Source organism: Sinocyclocheilus anshuiensis, unplaced genomic scaffold (assembly GCF_001515605.1).
Source record: "Sinocyclocheilus anshuiensis isolate Anshui unplaced genomic scaffold, SAMN03320099.WGS_v1.1 scaffold1509, whole genome shotgun sequence".
In the NCBI taxonomy this organism is placed as follows: domain Eukaryota; kingdom Metazoa; phylum Chordata; class Actinopteri; order Cypriniformes; family Cyprinidae; genus Sinocyclocheilus; species Sinocyclocheilus anshuiensis.
Genome location: NW_015547723.1, coordinates 6397 through 14510, shown reverse-complemented (window position 1 = coordinate 14510; position 8114 = coordinate 6397). Strand labels below are relative to the sequence as shown.

Here is an 8114-nt window from a genome sequence, read left to right as displayed (position 1 = left end):
CTGTCATGTGATTCCCTTGATCCTTATGTTATCCTGCCTAGTGTATGTGTCATGCTCTGGTTGGTTGTTTTAGCCATGTGTGTTGTTCCTCATTGGTTATTGTCCTGTCATGTGACTCTTAGTTCTGTTTGCTCATTGGTTTATTCTTATCATGTGTCCCTTAGTGTTTGATACAAATAGCCCTCATGTTGCCATTGTTCCTTGTCTAGCTTTATGATGTTGTAACCTGCTGTCGGTGAGTCTAGTTTGTTCATGCCAAGTCAAGTCTGTTCAAGTCAAGTCTTTGTTTGTATTTTGGATTTCACTTTGTTAAATAAAAGCTGCACTTGGGTTCTTACAACTTGCCGTTCAGTGGATTGCTTATTACACTCTAAGATTTAAGCCTGAATTCCTCCAGGGAATGCATGAACTGATTGAAAACTGTTTACCTTCAATGCGATGCAGTCGCTTTGGATAATGGGACCTGACAAATGCATAAATGTAAAGTAAGTCAGCCAGCAAACTTTAGCCTTTTATGACCAGAAAATATTTTACAACAATTCTCATTAATATTATTATTATTATTATTATTTAGGTACACTCTTAAAAGTGCCTTGAAAATGTTCTAGTGGGAATAATTGACCCTTGCTCTTTGGGTGGGTGGTGATAAAATTGTCCTTGAAGCAGAAAGTACCCATTTACACTCTCAGTCTTGTCATAAAGCGTTTAAGGTTGCTGATATTGTCTCATTTCTGGCACATAGGAATCACATGGACATATTGCAGCTCGGGGAAAATCTGCCCTGTGGAGAACAGTGACAGCCCAAGGACGTGTTCTGAAGGCCTTCAGACAATTTGGAGAGAAAAAATGTGCTAAAACCACTGTAAACTCCTCAAACCAGGTGGGTTCATATATATTGTTATTTGAGTCCAAATTAAGTCACATAAGTAGCCATTTTTTGGTGGTCACAAGCTTCTTCCCATTCAAAGTCTTTACATAAAACGTCTCCATTTACATGCTGCATTTGAATTTAATAGTCCTTGATATTTTGACATGTCATTGATCATTTACTAGGTTTATTTGTGGCTAAAATGAGGTTTAAGTAGCTCATAGTCTAGATTTGCCAGCTGATCTCTAAAGATGCAAGTGTTTTGAAGAAAAATGAGTTCATTATTGTATGGCTTGAAGTAAATCCATGATGCGAGGACACATATCATCCCTTCAAAAATGTAGGATGAGGAGTGTTATTCTTAGCCTCTTCTGGCATTTGGTTCATGGAACTAAGAAAATGTGTGTCTGAAAAAGATGGTGGAGGTTTAAACATTAAAGTAATTAGACTCAATAGCAGCATAGGAGAGAGAGAGGAAGACGTGATTGTAAATCTTTAGCACGGCCAAGTTTATGACCGAGGAGGATAAGAGATGTCCAGAGAGAAGATGAAGAGATTAATCTGGCCACTGCACTTCACTGCAGGGATTCATATAAGCAGTTGTTCCCAAGTGCTTCCTGGCTCTTTAGGTTTCAATGTTCTTGATTGCAGCGGGATGTGAGCTGAACTGGATCAAGCTGCTGGATAATTCCTCTTTTGGACCAGCTTTTAAAAGCCCATCCACAATTAGGATGGACCCTGTTTTCTCAAGTACAGGTGGTCGTGTTAATCGGACCGGCATGCTAATTGGGATGCATCTGTCCTTGTAATCAAGGGCAGCTACCTGGATAACTGCAGTAGACATGCCGGCTATAGGAAAGTGTTTTGTAAAACATTTCATGGGTCACAAGAAAGCAACAGACCATTGCCCCAACACACCACCTTTGTTCAATCTGCAGAAGAGCCAAAAAAGCCTTGCACTTTCTTAGTGGCGTCCACTTTTTGGAAAATCCAACCGTCTTCGCTGTCAGCACACACGAACAGCCACATTTATTCAACCTGCTAAATTAATCGGTGTTTGGGCTACCAGGAGTAATCCAAGGCACTAAAAGCCACTGAATTTTCTATTTTTCTTTTTTTTTTTTTTTTTGCTCTATTTTATTTATTTGGCCAATTTAATTTGTTTTTCGCTTTCTTTTTTTTTTTAATTTCTTTTTTTTAATTTTTTTATAGCGTTTACAGAAACTATAACAAGTTACATTTTCTTCGTACTATGCTTAGTTTTTATTTTAGTATATTGGTGCTGATAACATTAATGCATTAACTGATATAAAAAAAATAAAAAAGTTAAATTTCTCAGGGCCATATATCGCTAGGGATATCGCTGTCTAGTGGCTTTTTTTCTATTTAATTAATTTTCCTATTTTATTATTTAAGTTCTTTAATATAATTTATATCTAAAATTTTGTTTGTTTTTTCGTCGTGGAGTCACGAAAATGTATTTGACTTTAATCCAATTGTATTTTACTTCTTATTGTTCTTTTAGTTAATGAAAATGTTTAATTTAGCTTAAGTTACGCTGCTGAAGGTCTCTTTGTAATCACCCACATGTGCTGATTTCAGGGGCCCTGTCTCTGTTTTAATCAGGGATGGGAAGGTGGGTGAGAGGCCTGGATGCTGGTAAGCTTTGAGCGAGCTTCTGGATCCGGTCGTGGGCCTCTATTGATGAAGACTTTGATCCATTGTGCTCAGTTCCGTCTTTAGAGTGCATGTGTTAGAGATATTAGTAGAACACCATGCCAGTTATAATTAAATTAACTGAACAGTAGCTGAGGGAAGTCTCAAAGGTAACATTTCTTAAACTCACATTACACATGTTGCTATTACAACATGTTGTTTGCTCATTGGAGTAGAATTTTGCAAATTGTGTGGACATTTTTATTTTAGTGTATAAACAATCGTAAAAAACTGTAATAATGGCTGTTTCCTTCGTATATTCACAAGCTCTCGCTCCAGGAGTTTCTTTGACATCTGGGACGCTTTTGGCCTTGAGTTTTCAAGGCTAATCATGCCTTACCTAACGACCTGGCACGATCTGATCTAAGTCATTGATTTCAGTGATGAATTAGGGTAGTTTTTGAAAAATGAGGAAAGGATCTGAAGATTACTAGATTAATTTCCATCACGCTTCCAGCTCCGCCTGGCCTGAGATCTGTGCTTCAGTTGGAATGGACACTCATAAATAAGGCTATTACTGCAATCAGAAGGAAATATGAAAAAGGTGGACTTCCATCTGTTAAATGTTAGTATAGGAAAGCTTTCATTATGAGGGAAAATGAATTCAGAATTGAGGGTCTCGCTAGCAGGCCAAGAGATCCCAGGCTCACTGTAGATCAGTCATCGAATTTGCTAGTATCGTATTTATAGTTATAGAAGATTTTGGAATGAAAACGGGTTCTCTGCTTTTTCTCACTTCGATCTTAATGTGTTCCTGCTTTGTGAACTCACTCTACAGCTATAAGGTTCTGCTGGAACTATTCCATCACTATTACTTATCTGTATTGATGCATTTTTTTTTTCCTCTAATTCAGATCATTTTACTTTCACAAATGCATAGTGGCCCCAAAAATGCTTTGGCTGCTTAATTAAGCCAAATTATAATAAATATATTGTTTAAATACAACTTCATGCATACACGAAAAATTATCTTTGTTTAAAAACACATCAATTCTTTGCAGATGCCTCTTAGTTTGATAGTAAATATCTAATCAAATGAAGGTCAAATTTTAAAAACTGAAGTGTCAAAATACTTTTAGGGATCTCTGTGTTTCAGGGTTGCCAGGTCTGCGTAACAAAACCAGCCCAATCATGGCCAAAACTAGCCCAATTGCATTCTGGGGGAATATGGCTATAAAAATCACTCCAAAAAATGCGTTTTGGGGGGTCAAAACCTCCTTCCAGGGGGTTCCACCTTGGTTGAAGTCGCATTCCAAGGGGGCGGGGGTTTCGTTTCAACCTGTGGACTGAAAACACAACCTGCCGTAGCAGTATAAAAGTAGCCCAATTCCGCAGGAAAACCGCAAACTTGGCAAATCTGCTATGTGTTGTTTTAATACACTAAATCCTTGAATGTTTATGCAAATAGAAACCCTTCTTGGGGACAAAAAAAGCATTTTGACTTATTTCAGCACTTACTTTGTTATATCTGAATAAGGTCATAGAGAAGAAAGGGCAACAGAGCAAATAAAGAATATTTGGCACTTGCCTGACCTATAATTGAAATTGACAGATATAAAGCCCCGTGTCTCAATTTTTGCACAATTGGAAAAAAAAATTGTATGGCTTATCTCATGCTGTTTTCCCCTTGTTTATCATACATTTATTGTCTTGCCCTCAAGCAATGTGTTTCACTGGGCAAATACTGTGTAATCCCCAAGTTACTGAGACCTGTCTTAATGTTTTTTTTCTTTTCAGTTTGCCGTGTACATTGGTATTGATTTTCAGGAAATGGCCTTGCTTCTGTTAGCCAGGCGAGAATCTTACTGTGAGAATAATGTGAACCTGACCAGATTATCTGCTCAAGCACTGACCCAAACAAAGTCGATGAGCCGTCGGTGGCTCTTTGGCTTGAGCTCTCTGACCACCAGCCGCATCCAATAGACTCCGTTACCAATGTGGAGACAAAAATGGTAGCTGGCCTGACAATAAATCAGACCGTGTTGAGTTTCCAGATAATCCTTCACTAAATTAGTTTATCAGCATTTTAAGATTAGTGAGGGGTCATGCGAAGGATCTTCTGGTATTTTATGAAATAGACCATATAAGGTTTATCAGTCTTTTAGCTAATTCAGATTTAGGCAATGTAGATTTGTGAACAGACCAAAAAAAACTGTTAAAAATAGAGAAGAAACACATTTCTCTAGCAACTAAGTGGCATGGTCTTTTACCCCCGCATTCCAGCTGTTGCCATTAAAAAAAAATGAATATACCATTAGTTTACCACGATTTGTTGCAGCTCTCCAGAGAGGAGCCATGAAAAACATCAGTAGAAGAACATCTCAGGGTGACATCCCTGTGGACCTCAGAGTAAGGAATGACCATAAAGAGACCCCTGTGTTTCACCCCCATGTCCTGATTGAGAGAGGTCAGAGGTCATGAGGAGCATGGATATGTCCATTCCCAAAGGGGCTGAAGGGTAATGGAATGGCAGATTCAAGCCAAACGAAGCAATTTGCGCTTGTCCCACCGGAACCTGGAAGAAAAGCGAAAGACATGAATTTGACCGAGGTAAGCACTATAATGACTGTTTGGAAGACTACTATAATGTGAAACACTGAACATATTAAAATGTATGTGATGCAACTGTTCAAAATCAGTACGATTGTTACTGATGTTTTTTTAGCACCAAATCAGCATATTAGAATGATTCCTGAATGATGATGTGACACTGAAAACTGGAGCAATGGAAAATTCAGCTTTGCCATTACATTTTAAGATATTAAAGTAGAAAACAGTTTTTTTAAATTATGAATTATAATTAACAGTCGTTTTAAATTATAATAATATTTTACTTTTTTGTGAAAATATTTTATATGTATATAGTATACAGTCTTTTCTACTGGGCTGGTTTTGTTTTTTAAATGCCACATGAAATGAAATATTTCCATTTTGTACCAGTGTTTTACACCAGCATGCTGGGTTTGCATCATTATTTTACAGACCCAACATAGTACCAGCATTTTGTACATGTATTGATATTTCCATGAAGCCAACATTAGCCTAAATTATAAGCTTAACATTGATTGCAAATTCCTGCTGTCCACAGAATAAACAGACCTGTGACCCATTTTAGTGTTGTGACCCACCAGTTAAGAAGCACTGCAGAGTGTTATTGGCTGTTTGCCATGATCAGTGTGCTGTCTGGTCTGGTTATGGGCTCGTCACCTGTCAATCATGGATGACAAACCCCTCCCACTTACTAGGCCCAGTCTGTCACAGGGACAGACGTTTACTAACCCTTAAAATTGCTGTTTAAGCATTGTGTTTGATAGAGTTAACATGTTCAGACATGCTAGTTCTTCACTTTTGCTTACATTAAATTGGTGTGTGTCTGAATAAATGCTGAGCATGCAAATAAACGTTATATGTTTGACAGCATGCATGAGGGACAGCAGAGGTCTAGATGTGCTTGCTGTCTGTCTCTGTTGTTAATCAGATGCGTTGGTCTCCAAGCTGATTTTCCTCCCAACCTCATTCACCTGCTGTCCACAGAATAAACAGACCTGTGACCCATTTTAGTGTTGTGACCCACCAGTTAAGAAGCACTGCAGAGTGTTATTGGCTGTTTGCCATGATCAGTGTGCTGTCTGGTCTGGTTATGGGCTCGTCACCTGTCAATCATGGATGACAAACCCCTCCCACTTACTAGGCCCAGTCTGTCACAGGGACAGACGTTTACTAACCCTTAAAATTGCTGTTTAAGCATTGTGTTTGATAGAGTTAACATGTTCAGACATGCTAGTTCTTCACTTTTGCTTACATTAAATTGGTGTGTGTCTGAATAAATGCTGAGCATGCAAATAAACGTTATATGTTTGACAGCATGCATGAGGGACAGCAGAGGTCTAGATGTGCTTGCTGTCTGTCTCTGTTGTTAATCAGATGCGTTGGTCTCCAAGCTGATTTTCCTCCCAACCTCATTCAGGCAGTATAACAATAGAGCCAGGAGCCCTCTTCACCCCTCAGACAGCCCAACATCCAGATAACCTGCTTGCAATGCTTCAGCCCACATGGAAACGGCTGTTTTATGGCCATTATCAAGCCGTTGTGATCCCTTTGTGTGGATTTTTTTTTTTTTTCAACTTTTACAGTATGCAAAGAGTCTGGTATTTGCAGAGATATTCCTTCATCTCCCCTGTCTCCCATCAGACGTCTGCACGTCTGTCTTCTCGCTAATGAAAACTGTCAGTTACCACCGTCTGTAGGCCCAACAAATATGATGTGATGTTTCTTTCCATTTATTTTATACCACAAATTATATGTAGCATATTAAATGTGATCTTAGTTTCCATTTTACTCCTTGAGGAGATTTCTGTGGTGCTGGCAGTAATTAACAGTTAGTATTCTGTCTTTTCTCATTAGTTTTCAAGCCTGGAAAATATCCAAACAAAATTTGATTCTTGAGTACTGGAACAAACCAGGCTGTAAGACTGAAGACATTAAAGTTATGAATCAAGGAATGGGTTTTGCATAGTAGGGAGCTTCTCTTACTTACATTTTTTATATTCACAAACATTCAAAATGTGTATTTTCTTGCCAGTGGCTCAAAAAGAATCAACACTTACAAAAAATATGCAATAATAACTAAATAAAATATAAAATAATACAATAATTATTACAAAAACGTGCTAATATTGCATTCACTTCAATAAATAAATAAATGTATTAATATATTTATTTATTACTACTTCTACTACTATTACTACTAATTGGACCTTTTTACAATAAGGGAAATTAGATAGGTAGTGTTATGATAAATTGTATATATATTGTATTTTATTGTATTAAAATGGTCCATTTGTGGTGTAGGGATTTCTATCATGAACGGACACTGATACGCCCCTATCAGCCATCATGAGGTCTGGATTAATCTAATCAAGAGATACCACAGAGATCTTTTGTATGAGGGCTACGACATATAGATACCTCCTGATGTCTTGTGATCGCCAATGAATAGAACTAGTATATCCAGCAGGAAAAGGATGAGTAAATTAACTGATGCCCTCAGGCCCGCAAACACGGGATCTATACAGCGTGACGCCACATGACCCATTGAACATCTGCTTCCTGCCCTTTCTGAAACCCTTACGTTTCTTTTGTCACAGACAAAGAAACAGAACGTACACAGACAATTCATAAGACAATCAGTGAAAATCATTGAAAGTATCGGAGCAATATATTCACAAATAATATGTTTATGTCTGATGATGTGTGATGTGTTTCCTGTAATCGGTGCAAGTTTAACCAATGTGTATAAACACCTTTTAGTAATTAAGATCATTAATGTGGATGCAAACTATCCGATATTGAGCTTGAAAGCTTGTTTTATTCGCCGAACATTGGTTGAATGAATGAAGTGAAACTCGAGGGTTTGTTGTTTAGAATTTAACTGCAGTAAAAACATTTAATTCTGTCCATCGGGACAAAATAAGTCGCTTTAGAGCGCACAAGAAAGAAACGAGCGTATTCCTCGTTTACTTTCTGTAGA

The 8114-nt window shown here is 37.8% G+C and overlaps 1 long non-coding RNA gene across 4 annotated transcripts; it reads left to right on the top strand.

Annotated features, from left to right (window-relative positions):
* Positions 1-214: 214 nt before the first annotated feature.
* On the top strand, positions 215-7027 carry LOC107704234 (uncharacterized). 4 transcript variants are annotated; one of them, XR_001635928.1, is made up of 5 exons: positions 215-235; positions 398-485; positions 743-880; positions 4863-5134; positions 6552-7027. It is a non-coding gene; the product is annotated as an uncharacterized LOC107704234 (long non-coding RNA). The 4 variants fall into 4 exon arrangements; XR_001635929.1 differs by lacking the exon at positions 6552-7027 and adding an exon at positions 5250-5268; XR_001635930.1 differs by lacking the exons at positions 4863-5134; positions 6552-7027 and adding an exon at positions 2471-2738.
* The last annotated feature ends 1087 nt before the right edge of the window (positions 7028-8114 follow it).